General features: G+C 36.6%; 1 pseudogene; it reads right to left on the bottom strand.

The window, feature by feature from the left end:
- Positions 1-21,966: 21,966 nt before the first annotated feature.
- On the bottom strand, positions 21,967-22,032 carry LOC122127659 (annotated as a pseudogene).
- Positions 22,033-26,568: the final 4,536 nt, after the last annotated feature.

Raw genomic sequence — 26,568 nt, 5'->3', positions numbered from 1 at the left:
AATTTTACTTGCATTCTGAACCTAAAGTTTTTAGATTGGTTTCCTATTTCCTTTCAGGTTTTATTTTCCATTATTTTAAAATTTTTATTTTATTGTAAAGAGGCTTACAGAGGAATTACAGTTACATGTGTAAGGTAATGAGTATATTTCTAGTTGAACATTGTTACCCTCTTCTTTGTTGTTCTCCCACTATCCTTTCCCCATCTCCCTCCCTCCTCCCTCCTCACGATGTAAAGTTCATTTTCAATATACTGTGTTATGAGTATCATTGTTGCAATGGGTCATCTTGTGTTGAAACTAAATTTTCTTTTTCTCTAACCCTAATTCTAATTCTGCCTGGCATCCTAACCCTAATCATAATAAAAATGATAGCTCAATTCAAAAGTTAACAAAAATATTGAAGTTTTTATTCATCCTGTTAATCCACTGTACATCTTGAATTAAGTTGCAGTTCACCTTAAATCTTCCAAATTAGATTATACGTGCAAATATAAAGATGTCATTTTATGTGAACAATAGAAGATCTTTGGAGGAAGGAGTAGTGAAAAGGAAAGAGGGAGTATAATCAAATGCTTTAAATATATTTTGGAAAGAGTATAATGAAACTGCCACTTTGTCAATTAATAACCATTAACAAAATAACTAAAAATTAATAAGTAAATAACACACTGCCTTCTAGAGTTCTTTAAGAGAGCAATGATATGTCTTGTGAATAAAATACTTGTGTTAGATAAACTTTGTTCATGCATAATTTATATTGGTATTGGTCAATTATTTAACTTAATCAATAAAAATATCAAATAAGATTCCATGATAAAAAATATAAATCAGTTACTTAGTAAGTGTTTGAGAAAAAATAGTCATGACTTTTAAGAAACTAAATTTCTATTTCCCTACAAAGTAATAATTTAGGTTTACTAATCTAGTATTTCTAGTAAGTTTGGAGAACATAATTGGTATGAAAAACAACTAACTGTACATCTTGTTTCTTGAACGAGTGATGTTCTTAAACATTGTCTTTTATTCAAATGAATACTTAGGTTTCGTTTTCAAAATAAATGCAATTTTATTTCCTTTCAGAAGAAGTACATTCCCTGCAATTAAATGTATTAGTATATTCAGGTATTTAAAAGCTAAATTTTCTATGTTTGTTATGTAGCTCTTCATATTCAGAATGACATGGTTTTCTATTCGTAAATGTGTAACCTCTGGGATTTTTGCTTCATTAATATAAGTTATCTCATGAGGTTGTTGTAAAGGCTCCAGTAAACAGTGTGGTCAAAATTTCCTGAATTCTAAATTTTAAATCTAATCATTTTTAGCCTTTGATTATATCATTCATTGACTCTTCGGAGCAATTAAACTGAAATAAATACTACTTTAAAAACATTTCACTCACATTGTAAATACTATTAACATAGCTTACACAGAAACTAATTGTTTCAAAATCACCATATTTGATGATCTTAGTGTGAAGAAAGTAGAGAGTAGAAGGCCCTTATACTCAACAATATTTTTGGTTAACTTAAATCAAATATATATGGATTTCTAATTTGGAAGTTAATCACATGGAAACAGGAAAATAATAAGAAAAATGATTACTTTGGGACCATTTTCTTTTGAAAAATGCAGAAAAATATCTCTAAGAAACATATTTTTTAATAAAATGTTTCAACCTTTAGGTAAAGTGCCTTATACATTAATATAAAGTTTATCTCAAAATAGAAATTCTGCAACTAATCTAATGTATGTTTTTATGAACAAAATGCTGTGACTTCTAGTCTTGTTATGTGATTTTAATTATATTTTTACTTGTGACATGATTCCTATTTACACTTAATAATAACTTCTGTAATCATACATTCATGCCTGTACACACTAACTTATGTAAGATAATATTCAAACAAAATTATCTTTTTTCCTTTCTCCCACAGGGAGAAAGGAAATGAAACACTGTAAAAGAGAGTCTTTATGAAATAGAAATGTATAAAGTGAGGATGGGATCATGAGCACTTTCTAATTGGCTGAACAGGAATTCTCATTTCTACCGTACTTTCTAAACTTTTAATCACACACGGAAATCCACAAAATCTGAAGTTCATATGAAGGAATTACATTCCTAAATGATGTGGCAGCCCTGCTCAAAAATTTGGTCTAATCACTAGTCCTTTGTGCTTGCTGGCTGATCTACTTCTCGATATATGTTTCATCTTATTTAGCATATTAGTAATTCAGCTGTGAGTACATAGCAGGCGACTCCTGAAATCATAGCTACTGCTGGGTAATATTCAGGAGAGAGGAAAAAGATTTTATTAATCTGCAGTTCCTCCCTTTGGTCTTCACTATACCAATTAATTGTTAAAACAATCACATAAGATGTTGTTATTTTTTCTTTTTTTAAGTAGAGATTAGGCAAGTGTTTTTCGCGGTAAAAAGTGAAGACAGTTGTATCAGAGCTCGGGTATGAGCACCTTCTCCCTAACAAATAATGCTCTATGGGCTGTAAATATGGAAGCCACACTAAAATTCTCTCTATATATATACACACAGATACTCTCTCTCTCTCTCTCTCGCTCTCTCTCTCTCTCACTCTCTCGCTCTCTCTTTCTCTCTCTCTCTCGCTCTCTCTCTCACACACACACACACACACAGCTGTCACCCAGACACATCAGAGATCAGTTCAATTCCTTTGTAATGATAGTTGATTGATGTTTGCTCCATTGGTTATTCTTTTCTTCAGGATATTGCATGGGCCTGCATTTTACTCTGAAATCAAGACCCTTGGGCTTAGTATACTGTGTGTCTAAGTATTCATAGTATGTTCCTGGCTGGTTCAGGCCAATTAACAGTACCCTGAATACAGTTTCCTCAAACTTGACATTCAAGGCAAACTACATGAATTCATACTACAATTCCAAAATACTAAAATTTATTTGATCTAGAAACAAAAATAAATACACGCCATATTATAGTAATAGGAATTGACATCATGAAATTAGAATACTGATCAGGAATTTGAAATAAGAGAACAACATACTTGTCGGAAAATGTACAATACTGAATGTGGGTTAGAGATAAAAAAAATCATCTTTTATAGGCTCATTTATTGTAAACTTCTCATCCTATAGTGAAATCTCAATTTACATATACAGTTTTCTAGTTACTTTGCTTAGCTATCACTTCTTTTTTTATTGTAAAAAAAACTGTACAGAGGGGCTAAAATTACATGGGAAAGATAATGAGTACATTTCTTATCAAGCTTGTAGCCTTCTCCTTTGGTTCCCCTTCCCATCCCATCCCTCCCGCCCCCCCACCCCGCGACCTTTCTCCCCCCACCCCACCAAATTGTAAAGTTCGTTTTCTACATAAAGAGTTGTAGGTCTCATTATTGCAATGGGTCCACCTGTATCCCTATTTAAACAATTTGTTTTTCCCTTACCATCCACAAATTATACCAGCATCAAATACAGTGAAAGGAGGGGTTATGCCGTGAGGGAGGGACATACAAAGCAACAAAGAAATAATTTTATAAATGTGTTAGAAAAAATCGCATGAAATATAAAAACATAAACGAGGGGTTATCCCGTGAGGGAGGGACATACAAAACAACAAAGAAATAATCTTATAAATGTGTTAGAAACAATCACATGAAATATAAAAACACTTGAATACATATCTTAGGGTTCAATTCCCTAACATCAACTTATTTGACCTTTTCTGCTTGACTCAGACATATACTAGTTATTGCAAATAAGGGAAACCATGGGACCTATGTTTCTTTGGGCCTGGCTTACTTCACTTAATATAATTTTTTCAAAGTCTTTCCATTTCCTAACAAATTGGGCAATGTCATTCTTTCTGATGGAGGCATAGAAATCCATTTTGTATATATACCACATTTTCTTGATCCATTCATATACTGAGGGGTATCTGGGTTGGTTCCATATAGTAGCTATGGTAAATAAGGCTGCAAAGAAATAGTAGTGCCTGTAGCTTTAGTGTGGTCTTCTTTGTGAACATTTGGGTAAATGCCCAAAAGTGGAATTGCTGGATAATAGGGGAGCTCGATGTGGAGTCTTTTGAGAAACCTCCATACTACTTTCCAAAGGGGTTGAACAAGTTTACACTCCCACAAACAATGCAGTAAGGTTCCCTTCTGTCCACAACCCCTTTGGCATCTGTTGTTAGTAGAGTTCTTGATTATAGACATTTTAACTGGGGTGAGGTGATAATCTCAATGTTGTTTTGATTTGCATTTCTTTTATGGCTAGAGAGGTTGAGCAATTCTTCATGTGTCTATTGGCTATCCTTCTTTCCTTTTCAGAGAAGTTTCTCTTTAATACTTCAGCCCACTTATTTATTGCGCAGTTGTTTCTTTGAAGATTTGTTGTTTGGGGATTTAATTTTTTGAGTTCCAGGTATATTTTAGATATGAAACGCTTGTCCATTGTATGACTAATGAAGATCTTCACCCAATCCGTGTGCTTTCTATTGATCTTGCTAGCTAAGTCCTTTGCCATGTAGAAGCTCTGCAATTTCATGTAATCCCATTTGTCCAACCTTCCTTTGATTTGTTGTGTTTCTGGGTCTCTATTACGAAAATTTCAGCCTGTACCATGGAGACCCGGGGTTTCTCCTATTCCGTCCTGTAATGTTTTCAGAGTGTCTGCTTTGACTCTGAGGACTTTGAGCCATTTGGAGTTGATTCTGGTGCAGGGTGATATATAAGGATCTAGCTTTAGTTTTCTACAAGTAGTTAATCAATTTTGTCAGCAAAATTTACTAAAGAGCCTGTTTTTTTTTTCTTTCTGTTTTTTAGCTCCCGTATGGAAGATTAAATAGCTATAGGTCTTTAGGTTCATTTCTGGGTTTTCAATTTTATCCATTTATCCTGAGGTCGGTAAATCTGCCAGTAACAAGCTGTTATGATTACTATGGCATTAGAGAAGAGTTTGAAATTTGGTATTGATATTCCTCCAAGACTGTTCTTTCTGTTAAGAATCGTTTTGGCTATTTGGGGTCTTTTATTGTTCTATATCAATTTTTGGATTGCCTCTTCTATTTGCTTGAAGAATGAGGTTGGAATATTGATAGCTATCTCATGGAATTTGTAGATAGCCTTTGGCAGTTTTTCCTTTTTCACGATGTTGATCTTTCCAATCCAGGAGTGTGTGAGATTTTTTTGCCACTTTCTAAGATCTATTTTGATTTCCTTTTTCAAGTTTTTAAGGTTTTCATCATAGAGGTCCTTCACTTCTTTGGTTAAGTGAATTCGGAGGTATTTTATTTTTTGTGGGGCTATTAAGAATGGAGTTGCTTTCCTAATTTCAGCGACACGTTTCTCATTTTAGGCATATAGAAAAACAACTGATTATTGAGGGTTAATTTTATACCCTGATACTTTGCCAAAGTTTTGAAACAGCTTGAGTAATTTGGGAGTGGAGTCTATGCTATTCTTTAAATAGATACTTTCATCTGCAAAGAGGGAGGGTTTTACTTCTTCTTTCCCTATTAGATCCCCTTTATGTTTGCATCTTGTCTTATTGTTGTAGCTAGGCATTTTAATACTTGGTTGAAGAAAAGTGGAGAGATTGGACATCCTTTTCTCATTTTTGAGTTAAGAGGAAATGTCTTTAGTTTTTCACGATTTAGTATAATGCTGGCTGTAGGTTTGTATATACAGCCTTTATTGTATTGAGGAATGTTCCATGGATTTCTAATTTTTCCAGAACCTTCATCATAATGGGCTGTTGTATCTTGTCAAATACTTTTTCTGCATCTATTGAGGTAACCATGGGATTCTTATCCTTGCTCCTGTTGATGTGATGAATTATATTAATTCATTTGCATATATTGAACCAGCTTTGCATCCCTGAAATGAATCCTGTTTGATCGTGTTGTATGATTTTTTAGATGAATTGTTGAAGTCGATTGGCCAAAATTTTGTTAAGAAGTTTTGCATCAATATTCATCAAAGGATATGTCTATAGTTCTCTTTCTTTGATGAGTCTGTGCCTGGTTTTTGGATAAGGGTTATGATGACTTCATAGAATGAGTTCGGTAGTGAACTTCCTCTTTCAATTACATTGAAGAGTTGGAGGAGTATTGGTGTGAGCTCTGCTTTGAAGGGCTTGTTGAATTCTGCTGTAAACCATCTGGTCCTAGGCTTTTCTTAGTTGGGAGGTCTCTTATTGCTGTTTCGATTTCAATGCTTGGTATGGGCCTGTTAAGATGGTTTAACTCATCTTGGTTTAGTTTTGGCATGTCAATATTTGCTAGGAAATGGTCCATTTCTGCCACGTTCTCAAACTTGTAAGCATAACGTTTTGAGAAGTATTCCCTTATAATATTCAGAATCTTGTTTGTTTCTGTGGTGATATTTCCATTCTCATCTCTGAGTTTATTTATTTAGGTGAGTTCTCTTCTTTTTCTGATAAGATTTGCTAAGGGTCTGTCAATTTTGGTAATATTTTCATAGAACTAACTGTTTTGTTGATTCTTTATTCGGTTTTTTGGGGGATTCTAATTCATTTAATTCTGATTTAATTTTAATTATTTCTTTCCATCTACTGCATTGGGGTTTATCTTGTTGTTCTTTTCAAGGAGGCTCAGATGTGTCATTAAATTGTTGGCTTCAGATCTCTCCAATTTGTTGGTGTAGGAACTCAGAGCTATAAACTTGCCCCTGATTCCTACCTTTGCTGTGTCCCAGAGGAGCTGGTGATTTGTGTGCTCATTTTTGTTGAATATCATGAATATTTGAATTTCCTTTCTAATCTCTTCTATGATCCAATCGTGATTCAGCAGTGTCTTGTTCAGCCTCCATGTGTTACCGGACTTTCTTTGGTGGCTTTTGGTGTTGAGTTCTAATTTTACTCCCTTGTGGTCTGAGAGAATGCAAGGTATAACTTCAATGTTTCTGAATTTGGACAAGTTTGTTTTGTGACTTAAAATGTGGTCTATTTTGGAAAATGTTCCTTGTAGTGCTGAGATAAACGTGTATTCTGATGCTGCTGGTTGAAATATGCAGTAGATATCTGTTAAATCTTGTTGATTTAAGCAATTGTTTAGATCTGCGGTTTCTCTGTTGAGTTTTTGCCGAGTTCATCTATCTAGTGGAGAAAGTGTTAAAGTCCCCAACAATTAATGTCTTTGGATCTATGTAGGATTTGTGGGACAGTAATGATTCTTGGATAAACTTGGGTGCTCCTTTGTTTAGTGAGTAGATATTTAGAATTGTAAAATCCTCCTGAAGGAGATATCCCTTAATTGGTATGTAGGGACCTTCTTTATCTCTTCTCTTTTAATTTGAAGTCTATTTAATCTGATATTAGGATTGCAACTCCTGCCTGTTTATGGGGGCCATTTGTTTGGCAGATTTTGTTCAAACCTTTCACAATAAAAATGTGTTTGTTTTTATGGGCATGATGTGACTCCTGAAGGCAGCAGATAGAAGGATCTTGCTTTTTCATCCAACTAGACAGTCTATGTTGCTTATTGGAGAGTTAAGTTCATCAATGTTGAGAAATAGGACTGAGAGTTATTTGGGAGTTCCTGCCATTTTATCCACCTTGGGGGCTGTGGCACCTGGGTTTTTTCTATGGTTCTTGGATTCTCAGTTTGTGTGCAGTTTTTTGGCCTTTATTTTGGTCTTGTTGATGTTCTATGTGTAGGGCATCTTTAAGAATCTTTTGTAGGGCTGGTTTGGTGGAGATATATTGTTTCAGTATTTCTTTGCTATGGAAGGTTTTACGTGGACCTTCAGTTATGCAGGAGAGTTTAGCTGGGTACAGAATTCTTGGTTGGTAGTTATTTGTCTTTAGGGCATAGCATACATCATTCCAGGCTCTTCTTGCTTTGATTGTCTCTGCTGAGAAATCTGAAGTGATTCTAATTGGTTTCCCTTTATAGGTGATTGATTTTTTTCTCCTTGACCGATTTAAGGATGTTTTCCTTGGTCTGAATTGATCCTGTGTGAATTATAATGTGACAGTGGGATGTCCTATTCTTGTCTGGTCTATTTGGAGATGTAAAAGTTTCTTGAATCTGAATAGGCCTTCTTTTTGCAGTTTGGGAAGTTCTCTGCTAGCGTCCTATTAAACAAATGTCCTAGACCATTAACTTCTGTATCTAGGTGCTCCTCTACACCCATTATCCTCAGATTAGGCCTTCTGATGGTGTCTTCCAAGTGTTGAATAGATCTATCATATTTCTTGGATATGTCTTGGATGGTTGTATGTTCTTTCTCTATAATATCTAGGCTTTCTTCAGTCTCTGAAATTTGATCTTCTGCATGGTCTAACCTACTATTAAGAGTTTCTACTTTGTTTTTTTTTTATTTCTTTTCCTTCTAGTTGGTCGGCTTTGATGGCTTTAAATTCTTTATTGGAGCTTTGTTTTAGATCTTGTATGAATTTCTTTACTTCCTTAATTTGGTGCTCAATGTTTTTATTCTCAAATCACTTAGTTGTTTGGTTATGGTTTCCTTGCACTTCCATTGCATTCCATCTGTTTGGTTCCATTCATCATTCCCTTTGTGGTCTCCCTCAGTTCTTTCAGCTCTCTGTTTATGGATTCCATCAATGCCTTTAGTGATCTTTCTGTATTTTCATCCTGCTCTCTCAATTCCTGTATTACTCTTTGATTAGTTTCCTCATGTTCACGCAATTCGTGTAGTTCTCTCAGAGTGTTCTCAGCCTGCTCATGCCATTCCTGACTTTCTCTTTGACTGATCTCAGCCTGCACACGCCATTCCTATATTTCTCTTTGAATTTTCTCAGCCTGTTCATGCCATTCCTGTATCAATCTTTGAGTAGCTTCCTCACACTCATGATATTCCTGTATTGACCTTTGTTTGGCCTCCTCTCTCCCTATCACGCTCATACAGAGTCCTTTGCAGATTTTCAATCTTTTCATTTGCCACGTTTACCAGTAGTGTTTGTAGAGCTTGTTGGGAACTCTCCAATGTATTATTCATTATCTGTTCTGTCCCCTGATTGTCATGAGTGGGAGTTGAGATACCTGGACTTGCCATTCTTCTTGTGTTTTTCTGGCTTGCCCTGTCCATTTTGGATGAAAGTAACACCAGTTTGGGCTACAACACTATTTTAAGGCAAGCATCAACCGAAGTTTGTAGTTGCACAGTCAAAAGTCTGCAGATACAATCTAGTTCAACAGATATAGCTATTCAACATCAAACAACTATGTATTAATGGGCTATGAACCGCAAAGAAGATTTTGGCAAACAGAAATTATTAGGTTTAGGGAGAGATGTGGGTAAAAATAGGAATAGAGGGATGTGAAAAGGCAAAGGGAGAATTAACTAATTCTTAATCTCAAAGTGGTAAATAGGTTGGATAGGATGAAAGTGGAGAGAGAGATAAAAGAAGAAAGAGGAAGAAAAAAAAGACAAGAAAAATTAGAAAAATAAAAAATAAAAATAGAACCTTAAAAATTATGCAAATTTGAAAACGTAATATTCACAAAAGAACATGGATAGAATAAGAAAATGGAAGGGATAGAAAGGAGATGTGAAAAACTTAAAAATAAAAATGCTTAAAATATTATATATTTATAAAGAGGTAGTACTGCTATTAAGGAATTTAAGTCTAAGAGGTTTTAAGCTGAATAATAAATTTCTGGATTAAGTGTGTACACAATTGGGGCTAAGGTGTAATAATTGACTACGGGTATATCTGATGAGCAGAACAGCAATTAAGTCATGCAAAGAAGAATGAAATAGAAGAAAATGTGAAAAGAATGAGAAGGAAAGGAAAAAAAGATCAAAAGGTCAGTAGAGCTAAACAAAAAAAGTTTAAAAAAAGAGAAAAAACACACACATAAAAATTATAAGAGGAAGAAAAACAAAGTTAATAGAAAACAAAAAAAAGTTAAAAATTTAAAAAAGTTTTAGAAAATTTTTTTTTATAAAAGGTACAAAAAAAGTGTGCTTTGATTTTTTTGGGGGGATGGGATGATCCTGTATCTCCCTTGTGTACGTAACCAGTCTCTTGTTGGAGTCTCTGGTCTCTTTGTTGTGTTTTATTTTCCTGTGGCTTGGCTGGTTTCTTAAGTCAGTTTGTTTGAGCAAGCAGAAAAATGCTCTGCTTTACCCAGGATTTTATGATTCCCATCCCAGGCTAGTTCAATGGGATGGAAATCTGCTTTGAGTATCACAAAAGAGCGGGATGGTTGTTTCCTCTAGTTTGGAGATGCTGTGATGAGGCTTGGTTCTGGGTAGAGTTGAGGCCTTTCAGCAAACAGCAGCTTTTCCCTGAGGAGCTAGCTTCTGGAGCTCAGCCTGGAGCCATTCTCAGGGTCTATGTTTACTGAATTTCAATTGATTGTCAAAGAAGCTGTAGGGAGGTGCAGCTTCTGGCTCTGTTTACCCAGTAAAGATATCCACTGCTGGGACTGGCAGAGCTTGCTCAGCCCTGGCTGGGTGACTTTTCCCTGGGTGGAGCTGAACCTGGAAGGTCCGGTTCGGGTCCTGTGACCTGCTAAATGTCTCTTGTTTTCTTCCAAGGCCTGAGTTGGAGCTACCTGCTCAGCCAGGCCTTGGTCAGTATCAAATATGGAAATCCCCCTAGTGGGGGGGAGGGGTGACCTTCCCTCCTCTGTCCCTGAGATGGAGTGAGGATGTCAGGCTACTCAAACCAGACTCGGTTCCTGGGTCATCTCTGATCTGCGAACTACAGGATGAAGACGTCTGCACCTTGTCAGTTCTTGCTGGTGTTGAGTAGTACCCGCTTGCCCACCGCATTTGGTGCATTTGTCCCGGACTCTCTGTGTTGCAGGTATGGCCGTTACGGCTGCCTCTTCCGCGGCTGCAGCCGCGGCTGCTGGCAAGTGTTCATATCTGTCTCCTTGCCTGGATTTTCCCTCTCTGGCCTAACTCTCTGTCCTGTGATGGCATACTTGATGTGATTCTCTGGCTTACGACTGTTCACTGGAACACTAAAACTGCTTTCTATGCGAGAGCTTGTTTATCCTCCAGCTTCTCCTCTGCCATCTTCCAACACACTTACTTACCTATCACTTCCGATCACAAATCCTCTCATGAATTTTTATAGTATCTTTGAATAATCACATGATTTTCATGTACTTATCGTCTTAAGGAAAGACAGTCTGCTTCTATATCTATTGTTCTATGTGACAAACCCTTTTTTTTGGTTGCTCTGTTTGCTGAATAAATGTCTTACAGGAAAGAGGATATTGAGAGCAAATCTGGATGTAATTTTCATTTTTTAAATTTGAAATATAATATAAACTTTGTTGTGACTTGTCATTTTCTAAAAATGAGTGATATTCATGAACTCTAATATTTTGGTGACTTTAAGTATAGTGAGACTTGATGTGGTAGTTCTTGTGTCTAACTGACTTAACAATTAGATTATCTATGTATAAACATGTGCATTGCACATTTTTATTTTTGTATATAAAATAGTCCCCAAGGATTTACTTTAAAGTGATAATGTGTGGTTTCTTCCTGTTCCAAACTTTGTATTTATTTCATTAAACGTACTAGAAATACATGATGTTTACTCCAGCAATTTAAAAGATCAGAATATATTTCAAAAGAGAATGGATTTATTGATTAAACAGAAAAGAGTAAAATAATCAGGTTTCTTGCTTGAGACTATATGTAGCTCAAGATGAGACTCAAAGAAAAATTCATATTAATATTACTGAGATTTATATCACAATATAAGCAATATAGCTATTTTAAGGAATTGGTCATCCAAAACCTTAGATGCCTAATGGATGAAGAATGGAATTGAAATTAGCAGAGGAAAACAATTCAACCTGCAGATATTATGATTTTATAATACTAACATGAAAGAAATGGAGCTTTTGCCTTTTTGAAGAAGAAAGTTTAGCCAGTAATTTCAATGTAAGGCAACAGTTGTAATGAGTCTACAGTCTTTTCCTCCAAGCTATCCAAGAATAATATTCTCATCCTCTGAAGAGTAAATAAGTAATTATTTTAATTAGCTTTGTTTAATATTAATTTACTTGTAGCAAATAGGTTAAAATGTCTGCTATCTTTCTTTCAATGTAATAACATAAATTTCATATTTTTACTGTCTCTTCATACAAGCCTGAAATCACTATTTCAAAGTAACACAAACAAAAAACAAAAATAACCTGATACAACCATCACAAATCCTAAATTATGTGAAAAAAATCAACAACATATAAAATAAATCTGACGAAGAGGAAAAACAATGGCAGAATAACAACAGAAAATTACTATACCTCTCCCTAATGAAACAGAGATTTAGAGTCCTAGCTGGTACTCCATTTCTAGAGGGTCACATCAAGTCTGCTATAATTATATATAGATGTACTATTCAAAAGACAATTTAAGAAATCTATGAAAAGTTACCCAGCCAGGCAGGTGACTGCTGTGACTGTGTTGGCCAACATATTCAAAAGCACAGCTGCAGTGTGGAAATAAAAGGTCCACATGGGAAAAAGCAGGAACAGAAGTATACATTGGAGACAGCCTCATCCATAATCATAGACAGTTCAAGATACCACTGGCAGCCCGAACTGTCATTGGACCAACACTTATTAACATCACAACATCTCATACGGCTTGGGAAAATTATACTAAGAGAAAATAGAAAAGAATGCACACTCAGAGTAATATAGGTTTCATAGATTCATTCATTTATGGTAGCTAGAAGGTGCCTACAAATCTACAAGTGCAAGAGAGATTCTACATCATCCCAGATAGAATGGCCGATAATGGAAAACTGACAATAGCGAATGCTGACGTGGATATAGCCAAAAGGGAACTCAATTACACTGTTGGAGGGAAATTAAACTTGTTCAACCACTCAGGCATGCCGTATGGACTTTCCTCAAAAGACTAAACATAGATTTCCCTTATAACCTAATTCCTGTCACGGACAGTAATCCAATAAATAACAAACAAGCTCACATGAAAGCTACCAGCATAACAATGTTCATGGTCCAGTCCCAGAGTTCAAGGACTGGAAAAAAGTTACCACTGCTGGTATTTGTTTCCCCAAATATGAACCTTTTGACGTAAGATACCAATTCATTCTATTTGCAGCAGCTAGGATAGGACTTGAATGTAGTGGGTGATAAACTGGCTTCTTTGTTGAATGCTAGGCAAAGCTGTAGGCAGTCCAAGAAAAAGGAGATTTTTTGTTGTTGTTGTTGGTCAAGGGGCTTGAATTCTATGCTTGGCCACTGTCTCTGAGCTCTTCAACTCAAGGTGAGTGCTCTACTTCTTGAACCACAGTTCCACTTTTGTTTTTCTGGTGGTTAATTGGAGATGAGTCTCAGAGACTTTCCTGCCTAGGCTGGCTTTGAACAGCAGTCCTCAGATCTCAGCTTCCTGAGTAGCTAGGATTACAGCTGTGAGCCACTGGCACCAGTTTAAAAATGTGGGACTTTTATAAAAGAAAATCCACCTCTTCACCTCTGTCTAAACTTCAGATATCACTATTAGAACACTTCATCCTTGACTCATTTCATCAGACATTTGTAAATTTTCTCTTTTCCTTCATGTGGGAATACTGCAGTCAATATCAACACATTTGAGGGACTGGATCAATTATATGGTAATTGCTAGCACCTAAATCAAGAACATTTACATCAAAAAAATGAAACCCTCATTTGGAATAATTGTTTTCTCTTTTTATTACAAATCTGTGCTTTATTACTTCCTAAAGTGATATTGGACCTCCTAACAGAGTGATGATATTTTCTTTCTCTTCAGCAATTGGCCTTCTTCCACATGTGGTCAAATATTTAAGAATTCAAAGATTTCCATTGAAAATTCATTAACCTGATGTCTAAGAATATATGCATTTCTGGAATGTGGTCTGCTGTCTTGTTCTTACATGCACAGGACTTCTATGATTTATTTGTTCTACAAGGAATACTATTTTCCAATCTTTGTGTGACCAATTTTAATCTCTCTGATCAGTCTTTCAGACCCTCTCTCTGGAGTCTCATTTCAGTCTGCCTCATCAAAAATATCTTATTTATCAGCTAAATTATTCTCAGCTTCTGTTTTTGCCTGACTTCATGTGGGCTGTGATAGCAGTGCTTACTGGAGTTTTTTGTTTGTTTTGTTTTTAGCGGTCTAGGATTACTCTTCGATGTATTAGCTTCTCTGGGCCCCAGTGATCCGCTGGCCTAGAGTCAATGGGTTTTTCTTCTAAATGTACAAATCCAGCTGACTATATTCCTGTTTTATTGTCTCAAAATGAGGCAATCTGGCATCCTTGGAAATCCAGGAATACTTCTCTGTAACCACTTACAGAAATGGTCTATCAAGATGGCTTCTCAAGGTTGACTGTGAAAAATGTTCATTTCCAACTCACCTCCATAAAACAGATCACTTCCCTGGGAGCAAAATTTTGGAAAGAAGGTTCCCCTTCTCTTATGATAGATCAAACCGTAATATTCTGCAGTTCTGGACAGCCTGGAACACATTTTCCCAAGAATATTCTGTAGTGTAAAAGAGGACCAACTATCAAAATGAAGTTGAAAATACTTGTCTACTACAGACTGATTTATCTTGCTTAGAACTTTTGTTGTTTTCATTACTTCAAACACATGGGTAATTTGTATTGGGATTAGACAAGTTTCAAAGGGTTAATGGAATAAATATTCAGTTTAGTTTCATATATCCAATATAATACACTTAACCCTTTATGCAAAATTAAATGCAACTGTCAAGAATATAAAATAAGCCTCAATATGTATAATCTGGCACACATACACTATCATCTACTCAGAAATTCAGTCTCTCTATAAGTATTTATTTGGTACAAAATAAGAAAAATTTAATTAAAGAATATGACTTTTATGTATCATCTGAAATACTCCTCGTGTATATAGTTGTATATAATTTTGTAGATGTCACCTAGACAGGAATTTAACATGTATGTAGAACTCAAATTTCTAGAATTTAAACTTGATGAGTCATACCCTCATGTAGTGTGGTGCAAATTTTACCACAGTGATGAATCCTGCCAGCTCATACCAAAATCATGTGCAATAATGTATTATTTGATGTTAAGATGAGTGCTAAGTGTAAAATACACTTTGCTTTAATACATTAATTCACAGATATGAAACAATAATGATATATCATTTGTTTAAATTCTAATGCTTCTCAATTTTACAATTCATGAAATATATCATTAAAATTAGTTTCACTTTCTTCTTTTCTATAGCTACTAAAATTATATATTAAACATTCAATATTAAGAATTCAGTAATAAGTAATCTATTATTAAAATTATATACTATTAAACTGTGATTTGAAGTATAGTTCTAACAAATTTTGATATAAATATATTTAATAGAATTGTGGGTAATTCCTTTTAAACCTACCTGCTTGTTATTTGTTTCCTAGTTGTGTCATCTGTTATTCTTGGTCCAAGTCATCTCTCCACCTTAATTGTTTAATTTTCAATTTTTTCTCTATTGGTTTACTGATTTTGCATTTTGTTTTCCCTTTTCAGTGACTGACATGAGATTGAAAAATCTGTATGGTAGTTTATTACTTGTATACTATAGTAAAATTCCTGTCTTTGAGTTCATTTCACTTGGAATCACCTTATATGGTCATATGTACATAGCAATTGAGCTATTCTGTTCATCTACTAAGATTATCCTTGATGTACACAATAATGCTGCCCTATTACCCAGTAATCACACTTCTGGGCAATTATTCAAGTGACCACAAACAAGGACACACTAAAGCTACCAGCACAATTATGTTTATCACTGTGTTATTTACCATAGCTAAGATGGAATCAATCCAGTTGCCCCTCAGTAGATGAATGGTTCAAGAAAATATAACACACACACACATAGATGGAATCAACCCAGTTGCCTCTCAGTAGATGAATGGCTCATGAAAATGTAAAACACACACATGCACCCATACATACACATGGAATACTATGCTTCCATCAGAAATAATGATACCACACGATTTGTAAGGAAATGGAAGATCTTGGAAAAATCACATTAAGTGAAGTAAGCCAGACTTAAAGAAAAATAGGTCCCATGGGTTCCCTTATTTTTAATAATTAATTCATATCAAGGATAATCTCATGTATTTTAATTTGACATTTTTTTATGTTGAGTATACATTATTGCTATATTTTTGTTATTGTTTCTGAAAACAGACAGGTATATTTAAAGAATTACGTTCATCTGATCCATTACTGAAGGAAGAAAAACTAAAAGAGCAACCTAAAATAAAGAACAATTCCTATTTATTTAGCTTCATTCCTATGTAAGTCCAGTGTTGTCCACTGTATTCTCATGTTGTACATTACAACTCTATACTTGGTCATCCTATATATGTACAATCATCTATATTGTGACCTAAATGTCCCAGCAATTGCAGTTTGCTTTACTTTTTGAAAAATTTCTCTGTTGTTTTAGGTTTTGTGTGTGTGTGTGTGTGTGTGTGTGTGTGTGTGTGGGTGTGGGTGTGTGGTTTTATAAAGATCAGAAAACAACATCTTTCTTCATTTAGAATACATCTTTCAGGTCATTGTAAGTTGTGGATAATGGTAGAAGTCTCTTAGTATTTTAAGGATGAAACAGAAAACTGTATTTGTGCATGCACCAAAGTTGCTTTATTAGTCTGTAGTTGAACACTTACCTTCTATTTATATCTTGCCTGTTGTGAATAATGTGAATAACAATGAACTACAGATATATTTATGAGTTACCCAGAGAGAAATAATCATGTTATTGGTGGGTGAGATGGTATTTCAACTTTGTATTTCTTTAGAAAAATGCATACTACTTTCTACGAGAATACTACCCTGTATTTTGACAAAGAGTGTAGAAAAGTTCCTTTTCTCCACACTCTCACCAACATTATTACCTTTTGAGGTTTGTAAAAGGACATATTTTTACTATGTGCAATACCCCAGACTGGCCTTAGACTCAAATCCTCTTATTCCAACCTCTGAAATGCTTGGAATTACAAGCCTTTACCACCACACCAAGTTCCTTTGATTTTTTTATAAGAGTTATAATAGTTATGAAATAGTATTATACTAATTTTGAATTGCATTTCTGTAATGACTTCTGTTCAGAAAGCATTAAGGTAGCATAGAAGTGGTATTAAACACAACTTTTTAAACCCACTGGTGATTTTCAGGACTATTTGGAAAACGTGTCTATTCAGAACTTTTGTCCATTTTTAATCGAGTTCCTTGTTAATCTCATCAGTAATCTCTATATAGAAAATCAATAATTAATTCAAGGTAGTAGAAAGACAAAATGAACAACTCCTAATATTTTTCAATATTTAATAAAATGATATTACTTAAATCATTTTGTGTTTACGCTTGAGACTATATAACTCAATTTAGTTAGACCTTTTATAAGACTATATATATTTTATTTATTTTATGCTGATTGCTCTTTCCAAAGCCTGCGTGTCTAATTTTCCTGGTCTCATGTAGTTCAGATTTCAAACTGAAGAATAAATTGAAGGAAGCAACCAAAAAATAGAGTTTCCCTCATCTGATGATGCCTCTACTAGAATGAGGAAAGAGTTCATCCTGCTAAGGACCTATGATAGTATATCAAAAAGAGAATTAATTCTTCTAGGTCTTCCCTATCTTTGCAATTTAACTTAAACGATGTAAAACACAATATACTGCTCAGTTACTTTTAGGATTTATCAGTTTTGCACATTTTCATATGGACTTCACCTCAGTCTACAACATTCCTACATTATTCTGTCCTTGATATTTTTACACTATCAAGACATAAGGTAACCAGTTTGATTTACAGCATGAGAAGTTATCCACCTGGCTTCCTTGGATGCAAAGCATAGTCAATGGATAATATTACTTCTGGTTTCTCACTACATGTAATGATTTCTGTAATATATATCACATTCTGTTTAGTATTACAAAAGAACTGTTAGCCGGCGCTGGTGGCTCATACCTATAATCCTAGCTACTGAGGAGGCTGAAATTTGAGGATTGCGGTTTAAAGCCAGCATGGACATGAAAGTCTGTGAGACTCTTATCTCCAAAAAAACACTAGAAAACTGGAAATGATGCTGTGGCTCAAGTGGTAGAGCGCTAGCCTTGAAGTGAAGAGCTGAGGGACAGCGCCCAAGCCCAGAGTTCAAGCCCCACAAACAAAACAAAAACAAAAAAACCTGCTGGCTAAGCTGAAACCTCATTCATAGAAGTTTATGTTAATTATTTCACCAGTTTTATGTCTCTTAGTTTTTAAGAAAACGTTTACTATAATGCTAATGTTATTCCCATTTTAGTGTTGAGAAAATTGTAATTAAAGGAACTAAGTGCATGGCCTAAAGACACACAGGAGGAAGAAAATTAGTCAAAGTTTCCAAAAACCTTTCAGCAATACAAAAATGGTAGGTAAAATCTCTCCATTCTCTTATACTCTCAATTCAATATTCATATTATCCAATAACTAACAGCATAACAATTATTGCCCATGGTGTGGGGAAATCTGTGGGGAACACAGGTAGCAAAGATGGCCCTGAGAGGAAGTTGAGTGGGCAGAGCAGGATTTGTTTAGGTTCAGTGTGTAAACAACTCATGGAAGCTTAGGTGCATGATAAGGTATGGCCTTTCAGTGATTGGTTGGTTCCATTTCCTCCCCTCTCACGCAGTCTTTTGCTTTAAAAAGGGGATGCTCCCTGTTAATAAAGGAGTTCCTGCTTGGTTTGACTCCCCACTGCATCTGATTGTCTCCTGGGTAAGGGAGGCTGGGGAACAGACGAGCTCTTGTGTTCTTTAACAATTGCAGATGGTGATGCTCTAGCTGATGGCTGTCCTGACCTTTCCAGTCCCGGCAATGGCTATGGAATCCACATCAACCTCAATGGGTGACCTGGGCAGTGATCAGCACTGGCAATGCAGAAATCATCAATAGCATCACAAGAGAAACTGTCCCTTCGACCTGGTGGCCTGACCTTCATTTTGATCACCACCCTATGTCATTATGTATGGACTGTGTAAAACATATTTCTGTAGGAGTTATCTATTTTAATGTTACCTGCTCTAATTGTTCTTTTACTAATTGCTTGTACAACCACTTTTTGTTATGTGTCTTGTAAATATATCTAAAACCTACTCTAGAACAAGCCCCTCCTCTGGACTCTAAAGTGGCAAAGACTGCTATCCCATCCCTTACTAACGTTAAAGGGCTAATGACATTGTTGGCCTGGAAATGCTTTTGCTGATGGTTTTTCTATGCCTTCCTTGCATTATACGTGCACTGCAAAACTCTTATGAGCCAGCTAGTTACATAAGATCAAGTTCCAAGTGTGAATAAATTTCCCCCGAGAGGAACCGCAGCCAGAGACGGGTAAGAGGGGGTGCCAGTATGACCAACCTAAGACAGGGCCTTCAGCTTTGCTCTGAAGAAGTTTCGGTTGATGGATAAGACAGACAAGGTGATCTACCCAACCTGACAGGCGGGTTCACTTCTTTAAACAGAGACGGGGTGTTGGGAGCTGACAGTAAAGTTTAAAGGTCATCTTGACCCCTGTTCTCGCTTGAAGGCACATACAAGGAACTTGCTTACTTGAAAGACACCAGGTGCCTGGGATTGCTTTGCTATGTCTGCACAGTTTGTTTCAAATTTTACTGCTTGGGACATTTCTAAATGTGATGGGGCTAATGTTTATTATTGTGCTAGGTGGGGATGAGAGGTAACTGGGACTAGCTCTTATGCACAAGGGACCTCCTTCCAGACTTGCCTCCAATCCCTTGCGTGGCCAAATGTAATCCTGTTAAAATAACCTTTACAGAGGAGGGGGAAAAGATAACTAACTGGGAGGTGGATCTGCCATTAAAACAAAAAGGGTGAATATGTAGGGAAATCTGTGGGGAACACAGGTAGCTAAGATGGCCCTGAGAGGAAGTTGAGTGGGCAGAGCCGGATTTGTTTAGGTTCCGTGTGTAAACAACTCATGGAAGCTTAGGTGCATGATAAGGTATGGCCTTTCCGTGATTGCTGGGTTCCATTTCCTCCCTTCCCACGCAGTCTTTTGCTTTAAAAAGGGTATGCTCCCTATTAATAAACGAGTTCCTGCTTGGTTTGACTCCCCACTGCATCTGATTGTCTCCTGGGCTAAGGGAGGCTGGGGAAGGGGCAAGCGGCTGCACTTTGCACTTACCTTTCCTCGGACCCCATCCATCCAAAGACGGACGAAGACCCAACACATGGTAAATGCTTTCTGCCACATTTTGTCTTCAACACAGACTGTGTTGGTGACATTGTGTTATCATGCACAGACTGAGATTATAAATTAAGATCCAAAGAGAGCCCAATTTCTTCTGTCCCACAGTTCTAGTATCCTTTTAAAAAAGTACTTAAACTTTTAAATACCATCACTTACTGTCTTGTAAGAATCCCAAAACGAAATAAATTCACATATAATCACTCCAAAATGCTTTAAAAGTAGGAAATGATAAAAGAGTACTCCGTGAAGTAAAGTTTCTTCTACTTATAAAATTATTCTTAAAACCTTGTTCTGGTTGGTCACATCTGTAATCCTCGTCATATCTACTGAGGAGCTTGAGATCTGTGGATAAGTGTTGGAAGCCAATCAGAGCAAAAAATAATTCATAAAATTATTTTTTAAAAATGTAAATGAACTAGAAAAAGGCCAGGAATGGAGATGTAGTTTATATACTAGCTCACCAATCTAGAGAAGCAAGGCCTAGCAAGACCTTGAAGCCCTGAGTTCAAACTGAGCATGCCAACAAACAGGCATGCACATGCACTCCTGTGCACGTGTGCACATACACACACATACTTATTCAAAATATCTTCAGGTCAGTGATTTGTATTAATTTCTTTGTTAACGTTATTATATATTATATGGGTAAAATAATAGAAATAAACTATTCTATCTCAGAACATTTTTAAACGTTTTTTATTGTAAAAATACTTTATAGAGGGTTTACAGTTACATGAGCAAGGTAATGAGTACATTTCCTATCAAGAATTGTTAGCTCCCCTTTGTTTTTCCCCTACCATCCCTTCCCTTCTACCTCCACAAGTACAGTCCTCACCCCCCCCCACTCCTCCACCCTAACCCTGCCTAAATTTTAAAGTTCATTTTTCAACATAGTGCCTTGTGCATCTCATTGTTTCAATGTGTCAACCTGTATCTCTATTTAAGCATTTTGTTTTTTTCCCTTTCCCTCCCCAAATTAGAGAAGTGTATATACAAGATGCAGGCACACCAACATCAAATACTGTGAAAACAGGGGTTATGCTGTGTGGGAGTACCATATAAAAAACAAAAAAATAACATCGCACATTATAGATGTGCTAAAAACAACAGCAAGAAAAAAAACACTTGTGTTCCTATCTTGAGGTTCATTTAGCTTAACATCACCTTATCTAGTCATATGCATATAGCTTTTGACCATTTCTGCTTATCACAGACATAGATTTACTTATTGGAAATAAGGGATACCATGGACCTATGTTTCTTTGGACTTGGCTCACGTCAGTTAATATAATTTTTTCTAAGTTTTTCCATTTCATAACAAATTGGGTGATGTCATTCATTCTGATGGACGATAGAATTCCCATACACACACACACACACACACACACACACACACACACACACACACACACACACACACAGCATTTTTTATATATTCATCTACTTAGGGGCATCGGGGTTGGTTATATATCTTACCTATGGTAAATAATGCTGCAATAAACATATTTGTGCTGGTAGTTTTAGTATGGTCTTGTTTGTAATCATTTGGGTGAATGCCCAAAAGTGGGATTTCTGGGTCATAGGGGAGCTGTATTTGGAATCTTTTGAGGAACTTCCATACTGCTTTCCAAGTGGTTGAACAAGTTTATACTCCCACCAAGAATGCAGTAAGGTTCCCTTCTGGCCACATCCCCTCCAGCATCTGTTGTAAAAATTTGGAATGCTTCAAGAATTTGCATGTCATCCTTACCCAGGGGCCAAGCTATTCTTCTCAACAGAGAAACCGCAGATTTAAACAACTGCTTAGAATAATTAGATTTAACAGACGCCTGCTGCATATTTCACCCAGCAGCATCAGAATATACTTTTTCTCAGCAGCACATGGAACATATTCCAAAATAGACCACATTTTAGGCCACAAAGCAAACTTGTCCAAATTCAGATACATTGAAGTTATACCTTGAATTCTTTCAGACCACAAGGGAGTAAAATTAGAACTCAACACCAAAAGCCACCAAAGAAAGTCCGGTAACATATGGAGGCTGAACAAGACACTGCTGAATCACAAGTGGGTCATGGAAGAGATTAGAAAGGAAATTCAAATGTTCATGATATTCAACAAAAATGAGCACACAAATCACCAGCTCCTCTGGGACACAGCAAAGGCAGTACTCAGGGGCAAGTTTATAGCTTTGAGTTCTTACATCATTATATTGCAGAGATCTGAAACCAACAATTTAATGAGACAACTGAGCCTCCTTTAAAAAGAGCAGCAAGATAAACCCTCATCTAGTAGACAAAAAGAAATAGTTAAAATTAAATCAGAATTAAATGTATTAGAATCCACAAAAAAACATACAAAATAATCAACAAAACAAAGAGTTGCTTCTTCAAAAAAATTAACAAAATTGACAGACCCTTAGCAAATCTTATGAGAAAAAGAAGAGAACACACCCAAATAAATAAACTCAGAGATGCGAATGGAAATATCACCACAGAAACAACCAAGATTCAAAACATTATAAGGGAATACTTCTCAAAACTATGTGCTAATAAGTTTGAGAAGTTGGCAGAAATATTGACATGCCAAAACTAAACCAAGATGAATTAAACCATCTTAACAGGCCCATATCAAGCATTGAAATACAGCAATAAGAGACCTCCCGGGGAGTTCCGGGAAGATGGCGGAGGAGAAGCTGGAATCTGAACAAGCTCTCGCATAGAAAGCAGTTTTAGAGTTCCAGTGAACAGTCCTAAGCCAGAGAATCACACCAAGTGTGCCATCACAGGACAGAGAGTTAGACAAGAGAGGGGAAGCCAAGACAAGGAGACACATCTGAGCGCCTGCCAGCAGCCGCCGTGGCGGCGGCAGGGTCGCAGCGGCCACCACAGCCGTGGCCATACCTGAGCGCTCACACAGAGAGTCCGGGACTAAGGAGCCAGACGCAGCGGGCAAGAGGATTCTACTCAACACCAGCAAGAACCGACAAGGAGCGGACATCTTCATCCTGCAGTTTGCAGACCAGAGACGACCCAGGATCCAAGACTCGGCGTGAGTAGAAGCCCGACGTCCTCACTCCTTCTCAGGGAGCAGAGGAGGGAAGGCCACCCCTCCCCCCCCAGCACTGGTGATCTCCATCTTGGATACCGACAAAGTTCAGAGGAGCTGCTAGCTCCAACTCAGGCCTTGGAATAAAACGAGTCATTTAACAGGTCACAAGAACTTAATGGCGAAGTGACCTGCCAGACTCAGCTCCATCCAGGGAAAAGTCACCCAGCTCAGGCACCAGCCATTGGAGTGGCTTTCCTCACTGGGTAACCAGAGCCAGAGGCTGCCCCTCCCTCTAGCAGCCTCAACAATCAATTGAAAAACAGAAACCCTGAGAATGGCTCCAGGGTAGGCTCTGTGAATTTTTCACAAAATAGCCCCAGGGAAAAGCTACTGTTTGTTGAAAGGCCTCAACTCTACCAGAACCTAGCCTCATCACCTCTCTTTTGTGATTCTCAAAGCAGATAACCCTCCAATTAAACTAACCTGGGAGGGGGATCTCAAAATCTTGGGTAAAGCAGAGCATTTTTCTGCCTGTTCGAACAAACTGACTTAAGAAACCAATCAAGCCACAGGACCTCAAGCTGACCAGAGATTCCAACAAGAGGCTGGTTACAGACAAAAGGGAGATACAGGATTCTTCCCACCCCTCCCAAAAAAATCAAAAAAAAAAAAATCAAAGAACTTTTTTTTCTTCTTTTCTTTTTTCTTTTTTTTTTTTTTGGTACCTTATATATATAAAATTTTTTTTTCCCTTTTCTAAAACTTTTATTAATCTTTAATTTTTGCCTTTTTTGAAAAAATAATTGTTTTCCAGTAACTTTTTTTTCCCTCTTATAATTTTTATTTTAGGAATACGTGAATGTACGTTTTCCTTTCTTTTCTTGTCTTCTCTCTCTTTTTGTTTCTTTCTTAATTATCTTTTTGTTTTTTGTCTAGCTCTACTGAACTTCTGATCTTTTTTTTTCTCCCTTTCTTATCCTTTTCACCTTTTCCTTTCTTTTGTTCTTCTGTCTGTGACTTAACTCTTGTCCTGCACATCCTCAGATAAACCCATAGTTAACTAGTAGACCCTATCCCCCATTGTGTACACACTTAATCCACAAATTTATTACTCAATCCAAAACCTCTGAGACTTAAATTCCTTAATAGCAGTACTACCTCTTTATACCTATATAATATTTTAAGCATTTTTTAAGTTTTTCACATCTCCTCTAACTCCCTCCTGTTTTCTCATTATATTCATATTCCTCTCTAAATAGATGGTCTTTCAATCTCCATAACTATATTAATTTTTACGTTTCTAATTTTTTTTCTGGTCTCTTTTCATTTCCCTTTCCCTTTCTTCTTTTTCTCTCCCTCTCTACTTGCATCCTACCCAACCTATTTCCTGCATTGAGATTAGGACATAGTTAACTCTCCCTGTGCCTCCCCACACCAATCTATTCCTAATTTTTACCCACATCTCTCCCTAACCCTAAAAATTACTGGTTTTCCAAATTCTTCTCTGCAGTTCGAAGCCCATTAACATATAGTTGTTTGATGTGGAATAGATGTATCTGTTGAACTAGATTGTACCTGTAGACTATTGACTGTATAAATGCAAACGTTGGTTGATGGTTGCCTTAAGATAGTGTTCTAGCACAAAACTGGTGCTATTTTCATCTCAAATGGGCAGAGTAAGCCGGAAAAACACAAGAAAAATGGCAAATCCGGGTATCTCAATTCCCAATCTTGATAATCAGGGGTCAGATCAGATAATGAACAATCCAGAGGAGAGTTCCCAAATAGCTCTACAAACATTGGTGGCAAACATGATAAATGAGAAGTTTGACAACTTACAAAGGACTCTGTATGAGCATGATAGGGAGAGAGAGGAGGCATCCCAAAAGTCTATACAGGAATATCATAAGCGTGAGGAAGCTACTCAAAAACTGATACAGGATTTGCGTGAACAACTTGAGAATACTCAAAGAGAAAGGGAGGAATGGCGTGAGGAGGCTGAGAACACTCAAAGAGAACTGCAGGAATCCCACGAATGGGAGGAAAGAGAACTGCAGGAATCCCACAAACGGGAGGAAGCTAATCAAAGAGTAATTCAGGAATTGAGAGACCAGGTAGAGAACACACAAAGATCACTAAAGGCATTCATGGAATCCATTAACAAAGAGCTGAAGGAAGTCAGGGAGACCACAAAGGGAATGCTGAATGGAACCCAACAGAAGGAATGGGAGTCCAAAGAAACCATAACCAATCAACTAAGTGATTTGAGAACAAACACTGAACACCAAATTAAGGAAGTAAAGAAATTCATACAAGACCTAAAACAGAGCTTCAACAAAGAACTTGAAGCCAACAAAGCAGACCAACTAGAAGGAAAAGAGATAAAAAACAAAGTAGAGAATCTTGACAGCAGGTTAGACCATGCAGAAGATCGAATCTCAGGGATTGAAGACAAGCTAGATATTATAGAGAAAGAACATACAACCATCCAAGACAAGTCCAAGAAGTATGATAGATCTATCCAACACCTGGAAGACACCATCAGAAGGCCTAATCTAAGGATAATGGGTGTAGAGGAGCACCTAGAAACAGAAGTTAATGGTCTAGGAAGTTTGTTTAACAGGATCCTAGCAGAGAACTTCCCAAACATACAAAAAGATAGGCCTATTCAGATACAAGAAGATTTTAGAACCCCAAATAGACCAGACCAGAATAGGACATCCCACCGTCACATTATAATCCACACAGGATCAACTCAGACCAAGGAAAAGATCCTTAAAGCTGTCAAGGAGAAAAGGTTAATCACCTATAAAGGGAAACCAATTAGAATCACCTCAGATTTCTCAGCAGAGACAATCAAAGCAAGAAGAGCCTGGAATGATGTATGCTATGCCCTAAAAACAAACAACTATCAACCAAGAATACTGTACCCAGCTAAACTCTCCTTCATAACTGAAGGCCAAATAAAAACCTTCCATAGCAAAGAAAAATTGAAACAATACATCTCCACCAAACCACCCCTACAAAAGATTCTTAAAGATGTCCTACACATAGAAAACCAACAAGACCGCAATAAAGGCCAAGAAACTGCACCCAAACTGAGAATCCAAGAACCATAGGAAGAACCCAGTTTTCGCAGCCCCCAAGAAGGTGGATAACATGGCAGGAACTCTCAAATACCTCTCAGTCCTATCTCTTAATGTTAACGGACTGAACTCTCCAATTAAGCAACATAGACTGTCTAATTGGATTAAAAAAC

The sequence above is a fragment of the Dipodomys spectabilis genome, unplaced genomic scaffold, assembly GCF_019054845.1.
Source record: "Dipodomys spectabilis isolate Male_0828 unplaced genomic scaffold, ASM1905484v1 ptg000306l, whole genome shotgun sequence".
Lineage (NCBI taxonomy): Eukaryota > Metazoa > Chordata > Mammalia > Rodentia > Heteromyidae > Dipodomys > Dipodomys spectabilis.
Note: the sequence above shows the minus strand (reverse complement) of the source record. Positions and strands in the feature narration are given on the sequence as shown.